Below are 22,142 nucleotides of genomic sequence, written 5' to 3' on the forward strand. Positions count from 1 at the left end.
AAAGTAGTTGACAACAGTATATCCTAATCTCTCCCGAAGGAAACATGAGAGCCTCTATAGGCAAATTCAAAGAGTTCAATACATAATATAAACTTTCCAAAACAAAGGTGGAGAGATTCTAATCAAAACACAAAGTAGAGGAAATAAAGATCTTCGTCGTCTCTCAGACGACCCACAACTCACTTCTGAGCACCTGGACCTGTATCTGAAAAACAAAAGATATATACGAAATGAGAACCCTGGGCCCATGGGTTCCCAGTACGGTAAAAGTGCCAAATAAATACAATGCACTGCAATAAAACTCACTAAGCATCCTAAGCTTCTTCACCAATTATTCATCTTAGGTTCTCGCTAATCCATGAATAGGCAACTGTCATAAGGGAGTGCTAAATCTAATTCATATGCCCAGGCATCTCAAACATATATTCATTCAATCTCAATTCATATTATCAACATTCATTGTTACCAAATCTCAAACATTAACTTGGAGCAAGTGGGACGAACCACAACCCTTGATACTGCCGAGGATCTCAAAACATATATTCGCTCAGTTTAAAAGCAATCATCATTGTTATCAAATCTCAAACATTAACCTAGAGCAAGCGTGATGAACCACCACTCTTGCTACTACCCAGGTATCACAAATAAACATTTATTTAAAACTCCATGATTAAACTCGTTTATCATAATCCTCCTTTCCCGTCTCATACCCGGAGCAAGTGGACAACGCCACTGCCTACTACCCAGGGTCGCACATCACATTTCAATATCTTTTCATTATTATCCATTTAACATATTCATTCATTAATCATATATGCATTTATACTCAGCTATAAACAATAATGGCTTTGCCGTAACCCGGTAATAACTCAGCCATCCGGCTCATGGTCCAATCAAGAACGGGCCATTTATCAATAAATATAGCCCTCCGGCTCATGGCATACACGGTATTTCCACCGTCATCCTCCATATCTCATATAATCATCTTTGATCATCATTGATCATAACTTTTCCCCTTGCTTCACTCGCAAGTTACCACATCCCCTAGCTCCTTTCTCATTGCTAGGCATATCATAATGATTTAATACATAAGAGGTGAGATCGGAGGCTTAGAAGTATGAGATTTGGCTTTTAAAACTCAAAAATCAACTTTGGCATAAAAACAGGGCCACGCGTATGTGCACTCCACGCGCACGCGTGGATGGCCAAAAACTCATCGACGCGCAAGCGCCATATGCATGAACGCGCGGGTTGAAAAATATCCAAATGGCGCGCAAGCGTCAGCCACGCGTACGCATGGGTGCTCTTGCGCCCAGGCACAAAACTGGCATAACCCTGGCACAACTCTCTGGAAAATGGCTGGGCAATTGGTGCAGCGCATCGACGCGCCCGCGCACACCACGCGCACGCGTGGATGGTGCTTTCTAGAAGAACGGCGCGCACGCGCCAAGTGCGCCTACGCGCGTAGGGTCGTTTTGCTAAAAATTTTTCTAAGTTAAAAGCTGCAGAATTTACAGATTCAACCCCCAATCTTCCGACGGTCATAACTTTCTCATTTTAAATCATTTTTCACCCGTTCTTCGAACGGTATGGACATCCCGGATCCAATTTCATTTCTAAATAGATTTGGTAGAAAACAGAGATCCGTAGTCCAGGTTATGTCCCGTCAAATTATGCCCAAAAAACCATGTTTTCATACAAAACCACAAAGTGCCATTTTCAAAACAAGCCATTTTCAACTCTTTCCAAAGTCAATCAAAACATGCCAATTTCAACCCTTTTTGAAATCAATCAAAATGTACCAAAATCAACATCAAGCCATCCTCAACTCACACATTGACACTTTCTCAAACTCAAGCACATTTACATATCATATACTCTTCCTCATGCCAAATTTCAACAACACTATTTCCAATCAACTATCATTATACATAATCAATATCATACTCACTATCATGTGGTTTCACCCACAAATCAACCTTAATCACTCCTCAAGTATATATCACAACATACATATCTCTAATGCATCATAATACCATCAAAGCATCAATAATCATAATCACATATATGACCACATAATATATCTCAACCAAAACCAAACATGCCTCATCTATATAATTTCACCCAAATTTACCAAATTCCACACTTCAACTCCTCAAACCTTATTGTTCAATAACCAACCCAATCATTCATATATTCATTATCTGAAATTCATCCAATCACTTGTGTCATCATACAATGCACACATCAACTTACCTTTCTTACCTTTCCCCGGCCTCCTGCCCAAAATTCACGAGAAACTTAAACCGTACCTCTTGTAGCCAAACCAATTGAGCCTCTTCTTTGGAAGTCTTCACCAACCTTAGCTCCAAGCCTTACCAAAGCTCCTCAAGCAATACCAATCTCCCAATTGTGCACCAACATCACCAAATACACTAACATAACCAATATCACATACATACATCAACCTAGGGCTCATAAAAATGATAAATCACAAGGGTTTGAGCACTTCTTACCTCAGCCCATATGAAGTAGAGATAGAACTCACTTAGAATCCATGTTAGAGTATCCCTAAACACCCAAAATCACAAGATTTCAACACTAACTACCCAAAAACGTGTAACAGTGGGGAATTTCGAAAACTGGGCAGAGATGAATGGAATACTCACCACCAAACTTAGATAGAATTGTAGAGGATGAGAAGATCGACGCGTGGCCGCAAACGGCTCGTCAATCGGAGCTCCGTAGCTCAAGTTATGGTGGTTTGAAGATCAAAGAGAGTTAGGTTTTCTCTCTTCTCTTCTCTCTTCTCAAATCAGCGCCCCAACCCCTCTTTTTAGGGTAAAATAAGTTGAAATGCTCACAACTAATGTTTATATATGTTGGGTCTTGGGCCCACTTAGGCCCGGTTCACTTATTTTTGCCCATTGGCCCAATTTTGGGCCAAAACCTTTAAGATTAGCGCTCTAAATCGCACTTTAAATATTTCTACCTTCCCTAATTATAATTCCTCATTTCTTAATCTTATTTACCCATAATCAATTTCCTCAACTGTAGTACCAGACAGATCTCAGCCGGTACTGCCGGTCAGAATTCCACTGCGCGCTTTTACGCAGAAAACTATATTTTCCGACTCGGAAAAAATCACTGAATCCAAATATCATATTTAAATTATCAAATTCCAATTGCCAAATCTTCCAACCATATTCGCTCCTATTTAACTTATTATTTAATTAATTTCGGTTAGACCGGGTATTATAGAAATGTTATAAAATAATTTTATGAAAAAGAAAATATTACTTCAACCAAGTGATAAAATATGCACAAAAATCAAACAAACATGTAAATGCAACAACTCATTTAACAAAGAAAATTTAAACATTGCTTTCCCTTTCTCGGTGGCCAGCCTGAAAGAAGAGGAAAAAGAAGAAAAGTAACCTAAAAATAAAGATAAGAAAACAAATAAAGTCTGGGTGGGTTAATGCCAAATAATGAGGGTCTTAATTACATGGTAACTACAATATGCAAGTGAGAAAACAATAGAAGCACATGGCATACCAGTGGTACAAAAGTTGCAACAATGGGGGAGAGAGTGTGGGTAATGCAAGATAGTGTAAGTTCATATCAATGCAAGATAATATAAGTATCATGAAGGAGTAGCATTGACTTATGAAGAATAATATCCAGTCAGAGTAAAACAAGTCATGAAGCACCAGAATAATTCAAGAAAAGATGCAACAGTTGAAGAAGAAAATTTAACACCAATGGAAAAATAATAAATTTAGAAAAGAAAATAAAAATATGCACAAAATTAAAATGCAATGAATGAAAGTATGCAACTAAATTAAATAAAATAGAATGAAAGAAAAGAAGGATGAGAAGTTAAAGAGATGAAGAAGAAGAAAGTAAGAAAAAGGGAAGAAAGAATTAGGATTGGGGGAGAAAAGATAAGAATTCTGGTGCAGGTCTAGTTAAACTATGCGTCGCATGCGACACGAATGCGTGTATCACGCGTTCGCGTGGTTGGCGCTATTTTCAAGTGACGCGTACGTGTGCCTGACGTGTACGCGTGACTTGATTTGTGCTATTGGCGCGAGTGTAGCCTCGCGCACACACAACTCTCTGTTTTATATGCACATTGCCAAAATTTAGGGTGACGCGTGCGCGTGAGGGATGCGCACGCGTGGGTGGCCTTATTTTGAAAAATGACGCGTACGCGTGGTGACGCGTACGCATGATGGAGTTTGTGCTTCCAGCATAGTTCCAGCCCCACACCATCATAACTCTCTGCCATACACCTATTTACGTCGATTTTGCAAGGTCACGCGTGCGCGTGGGTGACGCGCACGCGTGGAGGGCTGGTTTTTCAAGTGATGCGGACACGTCAGGACGCGTTCACGTGGGCATGTTTGTGCCTAAGGCACGCCTCCGGCCACGCTCCCGCGTGACTCTCTACTTCTTTTCTTCCCTGTTTCGAATGCACATATAACACGGACGCATCAGCAACGCTTGCGCGTCGCGTGCAAATTTTTTTTTTATGCAGAATACAAATGCTGATGCAGGCACTATGAATGAACACTAAGAAAAAAAATAAAATAAAATAGAACTAAAAATAAAACAAAATAAAATAAAACTAAGACTGAAAAAGAACGATCATACCATGGTGGGTTGTCTCCTACCTAGCACTTTTAGTTAAAGTCCTTAAGTTGGACATTTGATGAGTTCCCTGTTATGGTGGCTTGTGCTTGAACTCATCCAGGAATCCCCACCAATGTTTGCAATTCCAATATCCTCCGGGATCCCACACTAGTTGCATAAATCCTTCAAGCAAGTTAAAGCAAGTGACAAGGCCCCAAGAGTGTTGATTGCCAGAATGAATTCCGGGGTCCCAAACCTTACTTTTGCACCCGTCTTCTTGTTGATTATCATTTTTCTACTTGGGTGGTGAACAGTCGGAATTCTTACCGAGATATCCAAATAATTTCCTAGACCCATTCAATTGAGAATTATAACAACCCTTATACTTCAATTTGGAGCATGCAACCATATTGAACCTTGCATGACAACTCTTACCACTAACCATCTCCCTCTTACTCTTATAGCCACAAAGAGCTCTAAGTTGCCCATCCGTCTCAAGAAAAGCATATTCAAGTGGGCTAATTAAGTTTAGAGATGAAAGATTTACCCACTTGAATGAAAGAATAGATGGTGATGGCTTTGGGGGAGAGGTCTCCAACAACTTTGGCAAGGTGATTTCCAGCTCCATTTCCTTGAGCTCTTCCTTGACAACTTCCACCTCTTTGCAAGCTTCTTCAATTTCAACCTCTTCCTCTTGGTACCTTTCTTCCAATTCGATCTCTTCTTCACTGTTCACCAAGGGCATGGGAGGTTGTGCTTCTTCTTTTTTAATCTCCATGTCAAGTCCAATGGGAGAGAATTCAAATGTAGATAAGAATTCATCAATGATTGAATCCATCTCTTGATCATCCCCTTCAAAGTCTTCAACCATGATATGCCTTGGAGTTGTACACCCTCCTAAACATCAAATTCAAACTCCTTAGAAGGGGGTTCTATGACTGGGCTTTCCCATGGACGTTCCGCATCTCCTAAGTCTTCAACCACTTCTTCCTCTTTAACGATTACGGCTTCCTCCAATTGTTCCAATACAAAGTCATGCTGCTCACTGTCCACCGGAGTTTCTAGTGTCTCCTTCATGCTACGTTCTTCATTAAATTCTCCACATGAAGCCATGGAAGTTCCTTGAGTGTCCGAACGTCGAGAAGCTAATTGATTTATCGCTTGTTCCAGTTGATGAAGGGTTGCATGAAATTGATCTATTATTTTCTTGAGGCGAGCCTGTGATTCTTGGGTCAATGGATATGGACATGGTGCATATGGAAGTGGTGGTTCTTGGGAGTAATTGGATTGGAATAGGGGTGGATAAGGGTTAGGTTTATATGGAGGTGAATGGTGTAAAGGGGCTTGTGAGTTTGGTGGTTTAAAGGTATGTTGGGGAGGTGGTTCATAAGGATATGGTGGGGCTTGTTGGTAACTACAAGGGGGTCCACCATATTCATCATCTTGGTACGCTCTCTAGAATGGCTCTTGACCATAGTAATTTGGTGGAGGTGGTTTGTCACGAAAGGGTCTACCATAACTATTGTCTTGGTATGCATCACAGAATGGTTGTTGGTTATAGCGTATTGGAGGGGGTTGTTGCCAAGAGGGTTGATCAAATCCTTGTGGCTCCTCCTATCTTTGATTCTTCCAACCTTGACGCCTGTTTTCATTATAGCTTCCATTCCTTACAACAACATTGGAACCAAACTTGAAACCAGATGGGTGAGAATTCATAGTAGCTAAAGAAAATAAAAATTAATAAAAATTAATGAAAATAAACTCCTAAAACTAGAAACACTAAAAAAAAAGAAACGAAAAAGCAAATATTTACAATAACCAATAATAAGACACACGTTTGCAATTCCCCGGCAACGGCGTCATTTTTTGACGAACCGGATTCCTGCTAGTAAAGAATTTTATAAAAATAATCACGTTGTAAGTATAGTTTCTAAACCAACAGAGAATCCTTTCGTACAAAAAACTTGTTTGTCACTTAAGCAAACCCAATAAAAATAAATAACCGAAGTATTCAAACCTCGGGTCGTCTCTCAAAGAATTGCAGGGAAGTATAATTTATTATTGGTTATGGAAAAAGGTATATTTTTGGGTGTTTTTTGAATTAAAGAACAAGTAAATTAAATGACAAGAAAAATAAGTTAATAATTAAGAAAACTCTTGGCAAGGTATGAGAACTGGAAATCTCATCCTAGTTATCCTTATCAGGTGTGATGAGAATTGTTATTGCTCCCACTTAGTTAACTCTTACTAAATAAAGGAAAGTCAAGTGGACTAATCAACTTGATTTCTCAAGTCCTAGTCAACTCCTATGGAAAGACTAGCTTTAGAGGGATCCAAATCAATTAGCAATTTCTAATTTTCAATCAATAGTTGAGTTTGACAACTCAAGTGTCACCAATTACTTAACCAAAGCCAAAAGGGAAAAAATCTAAATTATTTATATCATAAATGGAAGAAAGCAATCATAAATCTGAAATACCTCAAATTGCATTAAATAGAATATTCAAATCTAACATGAAGAGTTCATAAGCCAATTTGGCAACATAAGTAATTAACAAGTAAAAGCATTAGAATAAATAAAAGTAGAAGAGAAACATAAATTAAAGGAACATTGAACCTGGAATTGGAGAAATAACCATACTCTAAGAGAAATCCTAATTCTAAAAACCTAAGAGAGAGGAGAGAGCCTCTCTCTCTAGAAAACTACATCTAAAACCTAAAATTATGAATTATGAATGTTATCTTTATGAATGAATGGATTTACCCACTTTATAGCCTCTAATATATGTTTTCTTGGCAAAAAATTGGGTCAAAAACATCCCAGTTATCGCCCCCAGCAATTTCTGATACATCCAGCACGCGGCAAGGTCACGCGGGAGCGTCGTCCACGCGTTCGCGCGGATTGAGTTTTTGCCAGGTCACGCGTGCTCGTAATCCACGCGTGCGCATCACCTATCTTTGGAGCAGCTATGGAAAGTTATATATCGTTGCAAAGCTCTTGATGTTAGCTTTCCAAAGCAACTGGAACCGCTTCATTTGGATCTCTATAGCTCAAGTTATGACCATTTTCGTACGAGAAGGTCAGGCTGGACAGCTTTAGCCGTTCCTTGAGTTTCTTGTATTCCTTCCACTTTTTCATGCTTTCTTTCCATCCTCTAAGCCATTCCTGCCCTGTAGTCTCTGAAAATACTTAACACACATATCAAGGCATCGAATGGTAATAAGAGAGGATTAGAATTAGCTGAATTAAGACCAAAGAAATATGTTTCCAATCATAGCACAAAATCGAGAAGGAAATTGTAAAACCATGCATTTTGTATGGATAAGTGCATGAAAGATTAATAAAATTCACTCAATTGAGCACAAGATAAACCGTAAAATAGTGGTTTATCAATCATCAATAATACATCCTATGCATGTTCAGAATAAATTTCAAATTTCCATGGGATAAAGTCATGGAGATAGAATCAGGGAGAGTTAGAGACTGAGACCTGAGACCTGAGAGGGTTAAAGCAGAGACTAGAGACTCCACGCGAAGAAGAGAAGCAACGACGGCCAGACACGATGCGGAGTAGAGAAGTAGAAACGACGCCGGTGAGGAGGGGAGAAGCAGAAATGATGCACGGTGAGGAGGGGAAAAGCAACGACAACCCACGCGAGGAGCAGCGACAGAGAGATAAGGGAGAGAAGGGTTCCACGATGAGTTTGAGCTCTGAAGTGGGATGGTGGGTAGTGGCTGTTCTTCGAAGAGAAGAGAGGATTACGGGTGGTGACTATTCTTCGAATTCGAAGAGAAGATTAGCATTTTCTGCTGGGTGGGTGAGAGAGAGAGAGAGGGGTGGGGTGGGGCCCTAGGGGTGTAGACTATCTCCAGTAGAGAACTCATCCCAGTTTTTATTTATGGTCTACCTGTCATAAAAAGTAACTCCACATCAGCTTTTGCGTCATAAACAGTAAATAGGAACTCAAAGCATCTCTCTCTTCTCCATTTTAGGAGGAACTAACTTAGTCCCTATTGTGGTCCCACTTAATTTGTAAGACTCAGAACTTTTGAAAAGTCTTATTATGATCAGGTCTCAAATCATATAGTTATTTATAGCCTTAATTTCAGAGATTATTTTATTAAAGGTAATTAAGGCAGTTTTTGATTTATTGAATTTGAGATAAGTTATGATTATTATCCAATTTTATAATTATTGGATTATTTTCTATATTTAAATTATAAAGTTGATAGTTATGAAATAATAAGAATTTTATATGATTTGGATTAGATAATTAATATTTTAAATATTAATATTGCTATTTTGGAAAATGAAGAAATTAAGTATATTATTTCTAATTATTTGGTTGGGACATTTTATTGAAAATAATTTGTAAAAATAAAGAGCAAATAGTATTTTTTATATACAATTAGTGTTTGATTTAATTTGGGTTTCAATTACTATATTATCCCTATTTTTGAGTGAAATTACAAAAGTAACCCTAACCCTAAGTTTCAAAAATGAAACCCTAATCCTATACCCAGTAGCCGCCACCTTTCTTCTTCCCCTCAGTAGCTGCAACCCCCCTTTCCCAAGCAGACACACACACGCACAACTTCCCCCACAACCCAGCAGCTGCGCAGCCCTATCCTAGCCACAACACACAGTTTTCTATCTCTCTTTCCATGAACGGAAAGCAATAGAAGCAGAAAGGGAGAGATGGAGCAGAGCTGCGATCCGGGGAGGAAATGAGCCGCGTCGTCATCGGTCACCTCGGCACTGTGCTCAGATCGCGTCCAGCCCTCGTCGCCGCCGACCCGTGACGCTGCCTCCAGAACCGCGCGAAGGACAGAGGGAGGAGAGAGAGAGTTCGCGTCGGAGGAGAGAGGGAGCTCGTGCCTCACCGCCGTCACCATGGAGCCACGAGCTGTGCAGGTCGCCGCCGCGTCGCGTCGAGGAGGAAGCCTGAGACTGAGCGCCGCTGGGAGAGAGAAAGACGCGGGCTGGAGGAGCTGCATCTAGTCGCCGCTGTCGCGCCACTAACCGCCGCCGTTCCGCCGTCGCCGTCAAAGGGGTTTTGCCAGGAGAGAGGAAACCGGCGTGCGTGAAGAAGGGGAGAGGTCCGAGGCTGAAATGGTTCCCGTCACTGCCGTCTGCCTCTGTCACTACCGACTTGCTGCTCCGCGGTGCTTAACTGGAGCTTCTGCTACTGTCGCCGGGGTTCTGAGGCTACTGGAACCACCGCCAAAGCTTCTGGCCGCTTCTGCCGCCGGAAAAACTCCGCTGCCATTGCCGGAAAACTCTGCCGGTAAGGTCTTGTCAATGGATCCTGTTTCTTTTGAATTTTGAGAATACCATAGTCACGGTTTGTTGCTGCAGCGGTCATCTGAGTCGCGTGGAGGGAGAAAGAGCCACTGGGTGTCGCCGCACCTGGCCTCCGCTGCCTCTGTCGCCGGAAACAGCCACCGAGTTCTCTGTTTTGGTAAGAATTTTTGAGTCGCAAGGCCTTTTGTCGCTGCTCTGTAAACTTATGCTGAGGCATTGCGGTGTTGTCCATCATAGGGTTGTGGATTCGTGCTTGCATTCCGTGCTCGGAGTTGCAGCTGCCTTGGTTTGTCATCCCAGTAGGTATTTATGTTTCGGAAAACCTCGTGTTAGTATTTTGTTGTGTTCGGTTAATGAATATGAGTTTTGATAACGTGGGGTTGAGTCCTGATTATTGTATGTTGCGATTAGTGTTGCTATGGTTATTGCGAACGTGACTGGGAGCTGAGGTTTTGGTTGCTGTCAGTTCGGGTTGAGGTTGAACGGTGGAAGTGCTGTTTTATTATGGGCCGGAATGGCTGTGTATGATTATGAATATTGGCTGGTTCTGGATTGAACCGTGAGCCGGAATGGCTGTGTATGATTATCAATATTGGCTGGTTCTGGATTGAACCATGAGCCGGATGGCTGAGATGGATGTTGATCCATGGCTGAGAATGAATGCATATATGCTAAGATATTGATAATTGTGAATGTTTGCACTTCCACTATCGGAGACGAGGGTTTCCCTGGGACGAAGCATTGACTAGCCACCACGTGCTCCAGGTTGAGACTCGAAGCTCTTTTGACCCTATGTCGTAAGTGTGGCCGGGCACTGTGAAAGCCCGGATGAGCTCGCCCCCGTAAATATTCACCAGTGAGGGTGATGGATATGGATCATGATTATGATCAAGTTTATGATGAGTATAACTCGAGTTGGGGATGCGCGACAGAGGGATAGTCCAATGGTTAGCTACCAGGACTTGTCGGGTTGGCTCTATAATCGACAGATGATATCATCAGCCACTAGGGACAGGCATGCATCATATGCATCTATGTGACATTGTTTGGGTGTGCATATTATACTTGGTTTGCCTATGTGAATAATTGCTAATTGTTCTACTTACAATAACTGTTTGTTTGTGCTTGCATCTTCCTATTTGTGTTTGCTACTGAGACTCTGTTGGACTGTGGTGATTGGTTGATGGTTGGATTGTTTGGGCCTAGGGCCGTGGTTGAAATGAGATGAACCGATGGTTGCTTTCGGTTTTGTGTTTCTGGTTTGGAATAAAATATGAACGGCTGTTTTGGTTCAGCATAGATAAACTGTTTTGAAAGGCTTTTGAGTTTTTGAGAATTGAACAGTTCTTCCTTCAGAAAAGATTTTTAGACTTTACTTCTACTGTAAACCGTTGTTTTTGAAAAGGAGGCATAAGACGGTTATTAATCACTAGTACGGTTTATCTTCACGTATCCTATTATAGTAATTCCCAAAAACCCTCTACTGAGAACCCTTTCGAGGATGATGTTCTCACCCCCCTACATTTTTCCCCTTTCAGGATATGGGCGCAGAAGTTACGAAGAGCTTATTTAATTGTTGTTGTGATGCTCTGTATTGTTTTAGTTATGGTCTATTGTACCCTCGCCTTTATCTTGATATAATCTGTAAGAGGGATAGGAATTGTATTGGATTATGTTTGTAATATTACTTTTATATATATATATGGATGTACTCTTTATGAGTTTTTGTAAGTTGTATGGTATTTATGGATGTACGTTATCGAACGAAAGTATTTTGGGAGCGGTATTGCGGTTTAAAGTTTTAAACAGGCTCATATTCTAGTATTAAATAGTATAAGTGTCGTTGTAATGTCCGAGCTATCAGAGTTGCGCAGCCGGAAGCGTGAGCTTTGGTAGTTAGGGTGTTACATTATGGTATCAGAGCAGTCCTTCCTGTAGATCCTGAGGAATGGACCGACTATGCTTCAGTTGCATACTCTGAGTGTTTGTCATGTATTAGGTCTTGTCGAATGACGAGAATTAGAGCTTTATGTACATGACGATCTATTGATTGACGCCGTTAGTCTTGCATTGCATAATTCTTGGTATTAAGTTTGGCCGGCTTAATACTAGTGAATTATGTACATGAGAGCACTGATGGGTTATCATAGGCGATATATGAGTTTCGAGTAAAGCGAATCGCGGGTTTTGGGAACGTTGGAAACTATTTCACGAGGCTATTCAGTAGTGTGTCTTGATTTCTGTTCAAGTCGACCTGTTCTTTCATATCCTAATTTGAAGTTCTTGTTTGCTAATCCTTTTGAAAAGTAGTTTGATTTTTCAACTCTATCCCTCCATTCATATGCATTGTTGTTTTGATCTTAATTGCATATGCTTGTTTGGAATCCTTGTTGCGTCTATCTTCCTTTGTTTGAGTTCTTCTTGATTCAGGTGTTCTTTGATATAGCTTTGAACTTGTCTTAATGCGCTGTGCTTTTTAACTCCGGGTTCTGAGTCCATTCTTTGAGAAATTGTTGATTCATTTTTTCTCTTATTTGACAGTGATTATAGCCAATTTTGAGATTTTTATAAAAGTTGCTGTTGATTAGATATATACTTATCTATATATGAAGCTTTGAAGATTTCTTATACAGTTTAACAACTATTTATTTCTAATACCTTGCTTGTACTTTTACTGGTTTACAGAATTGCACTTACTTTAAAAGTAAATTGACCTTCTAGTAATATTACTATAGTTCCAACGGACATTTTTATTCGATTATGTATTTGGGGTATTTTTCAAAATTCTGGAAAGAAAGGGGATTTCTCGCTTTTATCCCGGTTGAGTTTCGTTTGATAAACTCTACTTAATTCATTTTGATTTGAGTTTGATTTAGCATACTACATGGTTTATGCCATTGTTGTTCTTTTGAAAATGTTGGACTCATAGCTTTCTTCTTATGAACGGACTTGTTCCTTCTTAAGCTTTTCACCTCTATGAATGTCATACGCGATTCTGTTTTTAACTAATCTTTTACATCTTGTGAAATTACCATTGATCTTGGTTTGTCCTCTCTTGTGAATGTCATCCGTATGTGAGTCAGTTTGATTCGTTTCAAATTATTGATCCAATTGAATTTCCTTGATCTAAGGGTTATTTTTGGAGTTGTTAATCGATTTATTTCTAGCAAACTTCTTTGCTTGAGCACCCTTGTTTATCTGGAATTGGATACATTCTCTCAAAATCTATGAGTACTATCTTTGACATTTGACTCTCCTTTCTAGAATCTTGTATCCTTCTGAGTAGACTCGAGAATTGTTTTGATATCACGTGTGACTTGTAGATGTAAGACCCAGAACTTTTGAAAAGTGTTATTATGATCAAGTCTCAAATCATATAACTATTTACAGCCTTAATTTCAGAGATTATTTTATTAAAGATAATTAAGGCATGTTTTGATTTATTGAATTTGAAATAAATTGAGATTATTATCCAATTTTACAATTATTGGATTATTTTCTATATTTAAATTATAAAGTTGGTAGTTGTGAAATAATAAGGATTTCTATATGATTTGGATTAAATAATTAATATTATAAATATTAATACTGCTATTTTGGAAAATAGAGAAATTAATTATATTATTTCTAATTTTTAGATTTGGGCATTTTATTGAAAATAATTTGTAAAATTGATGAGCAAATAGTATTTTTCCATATACAATAAGTGTTGGATTTACATTGGGTTCCAATTACTATATTATTCCTAATTTTATGTAAAATTACCATAATGCCCTTAACCCTAATTTTCAAAATGAAACCCTAAAACCCTAACCCGATTACCCAGTTTCCCCATCAGCAACACACTCTCCCCCTTTCTCCAATTCGGTGCACAGCAGCAGCAATGTTTCCCCTCCCTGAACCAGCAGCAGAAGCTGCTGCCCCTCTAACCTAAACACACACAGCTTCCCTTCTTGAACAAAGGAAAAGAATGAAACAGAGAGGGAAAGGGCTTGGCGCCGCCGGCTGGGTACTGCCACCGTGACCGACGGACTGCCGCACGCGAGGAGCGTCGTTCGTCCCTGCCCAGTCGCAGTTCTTCCATCCGGCACTCAGTCCCGTCGCCTGAGGAGAATCGCGAAGGTGAGAGAGGACTCGCGCCGCCTCCGCCACTATTGATCCATCGAAGCTGGCGCGAGAGAAGAGGAGGAAGGGCGCTGTGTTACGCTGTCGCCGCCTCATCTGGGCGCCGTTGCTGCAAGCTCACGTTGCCACGTCGCCATGTCATCATCACACCATGGATCTTCTCTGTTCGCGACCTGAGCTAAGGGAGAAGAGATGAACGCAACAGGGATGGGTGAGTGAGCCACGCCGTCGACAGTCCTGCATGTTCTGTCACCGGGAAACTCGTCGCTGTTGGGGTCTCACCGCCGCCGTTCCTGCTGTGGCTGGTGTCGCGCCGGAGAACCATCATCGCGGGTTGGGGCTAACCCTTTTTGCTGTCATTTCATCGTTGCTGCGGCTGAGTTGCGGCCGTTGGATCTGATCAGAGAGGTAGGTGGTGACGGTGGTGGATGTTGGTGCTGGTTAGCGCCGTCACTGCAGCTGGCTATTCGAGCTGCTCCGCCGTCTCTGCCGCCGGAGAATGTAGCTCAGTCGCCGGAGAACTCTGTCGGTAAGGGTTTTAATTTGTGGTTTCGGTCATTTTGGATCTTGATAAGGTTTTGATGTTGCGTGGTTTCTATAGTTGATCCACCAGAGCTTCTGGCCGCCACCGAAGCTGTTGCCGGGGCCGGTTCGAAATCGCAGCTGCTTCGTGTTGTTATTCCGGTAAGAAATTATGTTTCGAAAAGCCTCGCGTTAGTATTCGGTTGTGTTTGGTTAATGAATATGAGTTTTGGTAATGTGGGGTCGAGTCCTGATTATTATATGTTGCGATTAGAGTTGCTATAGTTATTGTGAAAGTGGCTGGGAGCTGAGGTTTTGGTTGCCGTCAGTTCGGGTTGAGGCGGAAAGGACTCTGAGACGTTTGGATTATGGAATTTGCGTTTTAAGGTAGGGGCGCTTTCCAAAAACTATATTTTATATATTGGAATTATTACATATGGATACTGATGTGAGTGAATGTGTATTTGGTGATTGTATCGGCCTTATGTATGGATTGATTTGCCTTGGTTGGTTATGAACGTTTGTTGGTTGAATTGTTGTGCGGTTTGTGAAACGAAATGCTTTTCAAGTTGATTCTTTTAAAGTTTTGAGATCGAGTTTAACCCGTTGAGAATTGATTTGAGTTAATTTTATTGAGAAGAAATGAGTTTATTCGGCTGATAATGAGTTGATTTTGAAACGGTTTTCTGGAAATACGGTATTGAGGTTGACTGTTGAATTTTGGCTTGCCTTTGAATTGATTTTGGATTTTGGGCTGTTGGAAAAGGATTGTGGAATGATTTTGTTGGGACCCGAATCGGGTGGAAAAATCCAAGTTTTAGGGGAGATGCTGTCGAAATTTCTATAAAATCTGAGTCTTTATTGAAATGTTGTTTGGAGAAATGATGATTTAAAGACTTCTACTATTTTATTTGAATTATCAAGAAAAGGATGATTCATGCTTTTGAAATGAATTATTAAAGAGAAAATTGTGATTTAGTCTTGCTTCTTAAGAAAAGCATTGTATCTCCTTTGGGAGGAAGTTATTTAGATGAAATTTATGTTTTAAAGCTTTTTTAAGTGTGACAAGGGCTATGCCTTTGAATTTGACTTGAGGATTTCAATTAGAGGAGTTTCAATGACTTTGAAAGAACCCGAATGTCTATTGACAAGTTTCATTTTGAAATGTTTTGAGAAAGGTTTTAAGTACTCTTTGAATTCTGAATTTTTGCAAGACTAAAACAATTTTGAACAGTTGAAACGCTTTAGAATTTATCATGGGGGTCAAAGCTGGTTTTGCCTAAGTAAAGGAAACGGCTTTGAAAGAAGTAAAGGATTACGTGACTCGGTTGGGCTTAGACCCTATTTTATTACTCAAATCGGAAAGCCAGGGTTTTAATGATTTTAAATGAATTTGGCGAAATGAGTTATGCTATCCTCCCCTAAAGACTTGGGACTCTGCCGAGAAACTTTGTTATAAAATCCCATTGTGGGATGGGTGATTTTGAATGTTCCCAAAGTGAATCTTTAACTTTTCATGGTTTTGGAAGTTTTGGAAAGAGGATGCCGAGAGTGGCTTTGTTTTAAAAAGGGAACTTACTTTGAGTAAATTTGGCTTATGAGCCTGAGATGATTTGAGAAATGAGATCTTTAAAGCCAAGGCTGAAAAGAGTTGAAACTTGATTTCAAAGTGAAATGAATTGAGAAAAAGTAATTTATGGCTTAAATGCCGATTTTATGAGTTTAATGATGTTGAATGGTGGAAGTGCTGTTTTGTTATGGGCCAGAATGGCTGTGTATGATTATGAACATTGGCTAGTTCTGGATTGAACCGTGAGCCGGAATGGCTGTGTATGATATTGATTTATGGCTGATTGCCGAATGAGTTATGGGCCGTATAGCCGAGTATGAATTATGAATTTAAGTCGGATGGCTGAGATGGATGTTGATCCATGGTTGGGACTGAATGAATATATGCTTGAGATACCTGGGTAGTAGCAAGGGTTGTGGTTCGTCCCACTTGCTCCAGGTCAGAGACCGTGACGCCTGGGTAGTAGCGGTAGTAGTGGTGATTCCACTCGCTCCAGGTTGAGCTTTTAAACACCCGCCTGGGTATTAGCCGCAGTAGTGGTTATTCCACTGGCTCTGGGTTGAGCGGGTAGTAGCAATGGGGTTGTAGCTCAAACCTACTTGCTCCGCGATGGGTGTTTCTGTCCATGGTTAGCTACCAGGACGTGTCGGGTTGGCTATATAACCGACAGATGATATCATCAGCCACTAGGGCAGGCATGCATCATATGCATTTATGTGACATTGTTTGGGTGTGCATATTGTACGTGGTTTGCCTTTGTGATTAACTGCTAATTGTTCTACTTGCTGTAACTGTTTGTTTGTGCTTGAACTTCCTATCTGTGTTTGCATCTGGGACTCTGTTGGACTGTGGTGATTGGTTGATGGTTGGATTGTTTGGGCCTAGGGCTGTGGTTGGAATGAGATGAACCGATGGTTGATTTCGGTTTTGTGTTTCTGGTTTGGAATAAAATATGAAAGGCTGTTTTGGTTCAGCATAGATAAACCGTTTTGAAAGGCTTTTGAGTTTTTGAGAATTGAACGGCTCTTCTTTCAGAAAAGATTTTTAGACCTTACTTTTATTGTAAACCGTTGTTTTTGAAAAGGAGGCATAAGACGGTTATTAATCACTAGTACAATTTATCTTCACGTATCCTATTACAGTAATTCCCAAAAACCCTCTACTGAGAACCCTTTCGAGGATGATGTTCTCACCCCCCTACATTTTTTCCTTTTCAGGATATGGGCGCAGAAGTCACGAAGAGTTTATTTAGTTGTTGTTGAAATGCTCTGTATTGCTTTAGGTTATTATTTGTACCCTCGCCTTTATCTTGAGATATTCTGTAAGAGGGATAGGAATTGTGTTGTCTAATGCTTGTAATATTATTTATATATATTTATGTATATATATAGATGTACTCTTTATGAGTTGTTGTAAGTTGTATGGTATTTATGGATGTACGTTACCGAACGAAAGTATTTGTGGGAGCGGTTTTGCGGTTTAAAGTTTTAAACAGGCTCATATTTTAGTATTAAATAATATAAAAGTCATCGTAATGTCCGAGCTATCAGAGTTGCGCAGCCGGAAGCGTGAGCTTTGGTAGTTAGGGTGTTACAGTAGACGTAGTAACGCGATGCGTTAGTCCTTTAAGACGTGATATGTGTATACGGAAGTTGAAGCGGTAGGTGTACAACGTTAGAGTTGTGGGTGTTCTGTTCCTTGCGGACGGGTTTGCGGTTGTTAGGCTTATGATTGGCTATGAGGTTGTAAAATGATTGGTAGAGTTGGGAAATTGAAGTTCTGAAGTGGGAACGAGAATTGTCAGCGAACGTTATGCCGCTGTTTAAATACCAACATGCCTTGCAGCCTTTTACCACACTAATTACCACTTTGCTTTGTGAACGCCTATCTTGATTTGCACCCTATTTTGGCACCTCAAGTTTTTGTAAGGCCTTGAGCTCATGTGACCTTGTGCATTGAGCCTATCTTGTAATGTTTGCCTTGCAATCACACTCCTACCTTTGTGTCCTTATGCATACGACAATCCCAGTATTTGAAAACCGTATATATGATTATGTTTTGAGATATTTTTGCTTCTTCCTTAAATGTTTTCAAGGGTGAAGTGTATGAAATTTCTTTCCTTTTGTATCAATTTTCGAGGGCGAAAATTTTTATAAGGTGGGTAGGATGTAAGACCCAGAACTTTTGAAAAGTCTTATTATGATCAGGTCTCAAATCATATAGTTATTTATAGCCTTAATTTCAGAGATTATTTTATTAAAGGTAATTAAGGCAGGTTTTGATTTATTGAATTTGAGATAAGTTATGATTATTATCCAATTTTATAATTATTGGATTATTTTCTATATTTAAATTATAAAGTTGATAGTTATGAAATAATAAGGATTTTATATGATTTGGATTAGATAATTAATATTTTAAATATTAATATTGCTATTTTGGAAAATGAAGAAATTAAGTATATTATTTCTAATTATTTGGTTGGGACATTTTATTGAAAATAATTTGTAAAAATGAAGAGCAAATAGTATTTTCTATATACAATTAGTGTTGGATTTAATTTGGGTTTCAATTACTATATTATCCCTATTTTTGAGTGAAATTACAAAAGTAACCCTAACCCTAAGTTTCAAAAAATGAAACCCTAATCCTATACCCAGCAGCCGCCACCTTTCTTCTTCCCCTCAGCAGCTGCAACCCCTCTTTCCCAAGCAGACACACACACGCACAGCTTCCCCCACAACCCAGCAGCTGCGCAGCCCTATCCTAGCTACAACACACAGTTTGCTATCTCTCTTTCCATGAACGGAAAGCAATAGAAGCAGAAAGGGAGAGATGGAGCAGAGCTGTGATCCGGGGAGGGGATGAGCCGCGCAGTCGTCGGTCACCTCGGCGCCGTGCTCAGATCGCGTCCAGCCCTCGTCGCCGCCGACCCGTGACGCTGCCTCCAGAACCGCGCGAAGGACAGAGGGAGGAGAGAGAGAGTTCGCGTCGGAGGAGAGAGGGAGCTCGTGCCTCACCGCCGTCACCATGGAGCCATGAGCTGCGCAGGTCGCCGCCGCGTCGTGTCGGGGAGGAAGCCTGAGACTGAGCGCCGCTGGGAGAGAGAAAGACGCGGGCTGGAGGAGCTGCATCCAGTCGCCGCTATCGCGCCACTAACCGCTGCCGTTCTGCGGTCGCCGTCAAAGGGGTTCTGCCAGGAGAGAGGAGACCGGTGTGCGTGAAGAAGGGGAGAGGTCCGAGGCTGAGATGGTTCCCATCACTGCCGTCTGCCTCTGTCACTACCGACTTGCTGCTCCGCGGTGCTTAGCTGGAGCTTCTGCTACTATCGCCGGGGTTCTGAGGCTACCGGAACCACCGCCGAAGCTTCTGGCCGCTTCTGCCGCCAAAAAAACCCCGCTGTCGTTGCCGGAAAATTCTGCCGGTAAGGTCTTGTCAATGGATCCTGTTTCTTTTGAATTTTGAGAATACCATAGTCACGGCTTGTTGCTGCAGCGGTCATCTGAGTCGCGTGGAGGGAGAAAGAGCCACTGGGTGTCGCCGCACCTGGCCTCCACTGCCTCTGTCGCCAAAAACAGCCACCGAGTTCTCTGTTTTGGTAAGAATTTCTGAGTCGCAAGGCCTTTTGTCGCTGCTCTGTAAACTTATGCTGAGGCATTGCGGTGTTGTCCATCATAGGGTTGTGGATTCGTGCTTGCATTCCGTGCTCGGAGTTGCAGCTGCCTTGGTTTGTCATCCCAGTAGGTATTTATGTTTCGGAAAACCTCGCGTTAGTATTTTGTTGTGTTCGGTTAATGAATATGAGTTTTGATAACGTGGGGTCGAGTCCTGATTATTGTATGTTGCGATTAGTGTTGCTATGGTTATTGCGAACGTGACTGGGAGCTGAGGTTTTGGTTGCCGTCAGTTCGGGTTGAGGCGGAAAGGACTTGATGAGGCATTTGGGTTATGGATTTGCGTTTTGAGGTAGGGGCGCTTTCCAAAAACTATGTTTTGTGTATTGGAATTATTACATATGGATACTGGTGTGAGATATTGTGTATTCGGTGATTGTATCTGCCTTATGTATTATTTGATTGACTCGAATGACTATGGATGTTGGTTTGGCTGAATTGTTGTGTGGCTTGTGAAATGTAATGCTTGGAAGTTGATTCTTTAAAGATTTGAAATATGAGTTTAATCCATTTTGAGCCGGATGGCTGAGATGGATGTTGATCCATGGCTGAGAATGAATGCATATATGCTGAGATATTGATAATTGTGAATGTTTGCACTTCCACTATCGGAGACGAGGGTTTCCCTGGGAGGAAGCAGTGGCTAGCCACCACGTGCTCCAGGTTGAGACTCGAAGCTCTTTTGACCCTATGTCGTAAGTGTGGCCGGGCACTGTGAAAGCCCGGATGAGCTCGCCCCTGTAAATATTCACCAGTGAGGGTGATGGATATGGATCATGATTATGATCAAGTTTATGATGAGTATAACTCGAGTTGGGGGTGCGCGACAGAGGGACAGTCCAATGGTTAGCTACCAGAACTTGTCGGGTTGGCTCTATAACCGACAGATGATATCATCAGCCACTAGGGACAGGAATGCATCATATGCATCTATGTGATATTGTTTGAGTGTGCATATTATACTTGGTTTACCTATGTGAATAATTGTTAATTATTCTACTTGCAATAACTGTTTGTTTGTGCTTGCATCTTCCTATTTGTGTTTGCTACTGAGACTCTGTTGGACTGTGGTGATTGGTTGATGGTTGGATTGTTTGGGCCTAGGGCCGTGGTTGAAATGAGATGAACCGATGGTTACTTTCGGTTTTGTGTTTCTGGTTTGGAATAAAATCTGAAAGGCTATTTTGGTTCAGCATAGATAAACTGTTTTGAAAGGCTTTTGAGTTTTTGAGAATTGAACGATTCTTTGTTCAGAAAAGATTTTTAGACTTTACTTCTACTGTAAATCGTTGTTTTTGAAAAGGAGGCATAAGACGGTTATTAATCACTAGTACGGTTTATCTTCACGTATCCTATTACAGTAATTCTCAAAAACCCTCTACTGAGAACCCTTTCGAGGATGATGTTCTCACCCCCCCTACATTTTTCCCCTTTCAGGATATGGGCGCAGAAGTTACGAAGAGCTTATTTAATTGTTGTTGTGATGCTCTGTATTGTTTTAGTTATGGTCTATTGTACCCTCGCCTTTATCTTGATATAATCTGTAAGAGGGATAGGAATTGTATTGGATTATGTTTGTAATATTACTCATATATATATATGTATGTATATATATGGATGTACTCTTTATGAGTTTTTATAAGTTGTATGGTATTTATGGATGTACGTTATCGAACGAAAGTATTTTGGGAGCGGTATTGCGGTTTAAAGTTTTAAACAGGCTCATATTCTAGTATTAAATAGTATAAGTGTCGTCGTAATGTCCAAGCTATCAGAGTTGCATTAATATGAATCATTAATTAAATAGAAATTTAATTATTTAATGTAATTAATTATTATAATTATTACTAAATTAATTATGATTTAATTATTTAATATAATTATTTATTATAATATAATTATTTAATATAATTAATTAAAATTTTATATAATTATTTATTTAAATAATAACTTGCCATTTGACAAGTTATTATTGGTCATCCCAAGTTCTCATTCAGAGGGACTCATTCCTCTTGAAAATCGTGTAGAGACCCTTCTCCACTTCTCTCCAACAGTTGAGAACTCTCTCTATCAAAAAAAGTGGTATTGACACTCAAGCATTGCAGTTGCTCTTATGCACTGAGTTTTTTCAGAAGTCAGAACATTGATTTAAAATTTAAATATTGAATTACAGTTATTCAAAGATTTGTAAAGAAAAGTCACAAAAAAAAAATTTGTAAAAAAAAATTTTGGTTTGATTTCGTTGCTCAAAGATATATGCATGTGTTTTGAAGGATTTAATTTAAAATTGGTGATTGATACTTATTT

Source organism: Arachis ipaensis, chromosome B06 (assembly GCF_000816755.2).
Source record: "Arachis ipaensis cultivar K30076 chromosome B06, Araip1.1, whole genome shotgun sequence".
Lineage (NCBI taxonomy): Eukaryota > Viridiplantae > Streptophyta > Magnoliopsida > Fabales > Fabaceae > Arachis > Arachis ipaensis.